Source organism: Cajanus cajan, chromosome 7, assembly GCF_000230855.2.
Source record: "Cajanus cajan strain Asha chromosome 7, NIPB_CcT2T_4, whole genome shotgun sequence".
Classification (NCBI taxonomy): Eukaryota; Viridiplantae; Streptophyta; class Magnoliopsida; order Fabales; family Fabaceae; genus Cajanus; species Cajanus cajan.
Genome location: NC_138523.1, coordinates 19579148 through 19583182, shown reverse-complemented (window position 1 = coordinate 19583182; position 4035 = coordinate 19579148).

Below are 4035 nucleotides of genomic sequence, written 5' to 3'. Positions count from 1 at the left end.
ATCATCAACAAGATCTTCTCTCTAACTTTTCTCTAGAATCTTGAATTAGAAAACTTATGAAGTTACCTTTTCAAAATTTATATGTCCTTATGGGATAACTCTCACACACTTAAGTTATATCATCTATAATTTAAGCCTAAGATTATTTTTGTTACGACCCAAAAGGTCATTATACTTGGCATGATGGATGACCTTGGGCCAAAGGCCCAATTACTAGAGCCATGACTAGGAGTATATATGAGGGATTGGCTAGCTTGAAGTATAGTGAGCTTTCTAGGCCCAAGCTACTCTTCACGTGGACCATTAAATCTTGAGGCTTGGCCTAGTAAATTTGTATATAGACTAGGACAATTTCATTGTATTCATTTAGCCTTTTATTTTGGACATTTTTTACCATAGACTTTACATAGTCAATATTGGTCTCATTTTCTTTGTCTTTTTATTTTAGGAATTATTGTATAGTTTATTTTTGTCCTTGTATTTTAGGTCAAGTAGTTTAGGACATTTTTAGGGTAGAGAGAACCTTATGTGCATTAGAATGTAATTTAGGTTAGCATTTCATTTGAACTATATATATATTAAACTAGGAAGCTCTAATATAATCATTAAGTATAGTACAAATTAGGTGTGGACTTACTAGGCCATTAGTATACATCAACCAAATCTCAATATGGAATTAGTCTACTGCCTATCCTCTTGATACCATGCATTCTTCCAACATTTAGTTAGAGATTTTAGCCCTTGACTCCATGCCATGCTTTAGTTGACTGCTTTTAAAAAGTATGAATTAGCCTAGCCCCTATATTGTATTTAACTTAAGAACCACGAGGAGAAAATTATTCAAAAAATAACACCCCTCAAGAGCCAACTCTTTCAATAAAGGGTTTTCATCATTGAGCCTTTAGACTATAACTTAGATCCTAACAATGGGATCTTTCAACTCGCCACAACTCACTCTCCTTTAGTTTCTAAATTCAACTTTTAACTCAAAAAGCATGCAACAAGTATCATCAACTTAGGATAACAACTTAATCAACTTAGTCAACTACTATGAAATCAACTAAGCATTTTACATCTCACAACACCTCGAAATAACAACTCACATCATTCATCTCAACTCAACTTCATCTCTCAACATTTACTTCACATATTCTTCTACCTACTCACAACTTTTCAATACATAAATATAAACAATATATTATAAGTCTACATGATTCATCCATATGTTTAAGAAAATCAAATACATATGAAATGTATAAAATAAGAACATAAAAGTCTTTTAACTTCAGGTTTTAAAATACAAGGTTTTAGTCGAGCAAGTTCTATTTTGTTAAGCCATCAACGCAATTCTCATTGGACAAGTTACAACTTGTTGGGCAATTAAAATCCTCATTTCCTTCTCTCACTGAACAATCCCCAAATCACTAGGAGAATAGGACTCTCGATTCCCCCCTCTCATTAGGTAAGCAACAACTTAGAGTGACCAAAATTCTTTGACCTATCCCTCACACATCGCTACTTCTCTCATCAAGCGCCCAAGGAAAATGAACCCAAGGCTACAGAACTTAGCTCACTGGATCAAACTCAATGGCTTAACTAGGTCTCCATCTACATCAATAGAAACTAATGCTCTCCTACGACGATAGTCTCAACCAATGCAACTTCAAGTTTTCATCACGAAAACACATTCTCACTAAGTGAGCAACATGTCGTTGAGTAAGAATTATGTTCTATGGGTTTTGAGCTTTCATTTTTGGAGGTTCACTTAGTAAGCTACATTGTTGTTTAGTGAGAATGCAATGCACCAACTTATAATAATTAATAATTTAAAAGTTTGAGTTTTTTAAAAGAGACTACCTCACTAATTTAATGTAAAATAAAATATTTAAAAATACTATATTGATTTATTTATAAAAAAACTATATATATACACAAACATAGAGAAAGAGAGAGAAAGCCACTTACTTCAAGGGACAAGAACCTTCCCTACTTTGAGGAAATGTCCACTTTCTACAGCCACGAGACAACAAGGAAAATGGCACATGGTAAAGGTGCAATTGGCTTCATGCCTAAAACAACTTCTATTTCCTTACATCCCACCCCAACAGTGTCTAAAATATTACGGATGTGATTTAGAATCCATTCAGGAAACTAAAATGCCTCTTTCCTTCCAAGAAAATCTTTACCATCTCTTCAAAATGCTCTCTCCTGGTGCTACTGAGATTGACACAAATTATATAACAAACATGAGATGATCTTAATGCAACATGAGTTCATCTTAGCAAGAACAAAGAAGGAAACCCTTAACCTCTTAATCTTGATTGACCAGCCTGTCCCACCCATGCCAAATTGTAGTCGGGCTAGAAAGGAGGCAAAGGCTCCACAACTTGGTCCACTAACTCTAGGCCTACCTACACCAAATGCTAAGACTGTAGTCACTACCCTTATACTTGGCCCACCTAGGTCTTCTGAGTCTTTAGTCACCACCCTTGTACTTGTACCACTTGGGTCATAGAAGAAGGCAATCAACAAGCTTAAGCACAACTTGAATTTGAAGCTCAAGCTCAAACCCCTTTCAAGAACAACACGAGTTCAACAATTTCACAATCGATTAAGTTTAAACAATAACAACTACGCTTACATAGTATGTATAAAATACAATCAAGCTTCATTTAACCTATATCATACCATTAATATAAATATAAATATATTACTATAAAACATTATTATGAATCACCTAAGTAGTTGATAAATCATCATCACCTAAACTATCATGTAAGCAACGGATAATTTTGTTCGAAGTTTGTGATCAATGCAAAAAATGCATGATCTCTTTCAGAATTCTCTTAATTTTAGCATATAATTCAATCGAACCAACTCTAGAAAATTCCTTATACACAAAATATGTATTCTACATCATCATCGTTCATAAGTTGAAGGAAACCATAATCAACACTATTATCTTCATGACAATAAACTAGATAGAAATAATGAAGTTACTTTATATTATCAATACTTCTTACTCCAATGACCTCTTGGATTTGGTTCTTCATCTTGTGTACGGTAATGTCTTCATCAATTTGAAATCATTTAGAAATATTATATTTATATCGAATTTCTATAGGACTAGTAATAATTTGACCTTTATAAAAAATAGTTGCAAGCATGGAAGTCATATGCACTTGAACAAAATAAACAAATCAAGTGGTTCAAACGTGATCACTGAGTGGACAATAAGTACACATAAAATGAAATGGGCTACAAAAATAATGTAGTAAAGAGCAACAAAGACAAACATAAAAGGCTCATGATATATACACCTCCTTTTTTTATAAGTACACCTCCACTATTTTTATAAAAAAAAAATTATAAAATATTTGTAATGTTTTTTTCTTCTAATTTCATATCTCCAACTTTTAATTTGTTACTTTCTTCTTCTTTTTCATACATTTTTTTTTCAATTTTCACATGCACCATTTCGTCTTCTTCTAATTTCTTACCTATTATCAAGAAAGTCACACACACCTATAATATTATTGAAAACTATTTTTACATTTTACATGTTTGTGAAAATTAAAAGCGGGAAGAGATGAGATAAGAGTAAGAAAATTGAAAGAGGAGGGGGGAGAGTAATGTAAAACCGAAAGAGTTAAAATTACTTACCAAAATAGTTGAGGTGAAGGAAAGATAAGGGGGTGTATGTGAAAATTGATTAAATGAGGGAAGATAAGTAAAGAAAAAATACTAAATTAAATGTTGGAGTGTAAAATTAAAAAATTAAAAATAAAAAATAGAAATATTTTAAAAATTTTAATTATTTTTTTTTTAAAAAGGAGGTGTACTTATAGAAAAAAGGAAGTGTATATATCATGAATCTAACATAAAAATATTAAATAAATGTATGTAGCAATAGGCCACAATGAGAAACGTGATAAATAAAAAAAAGTGATTGTCTCAATGTCCCACTACAACAACAATAATTTGTTTTATACAAAAAATGATGTTATTGTATATTACAACATTAGATGAATATAT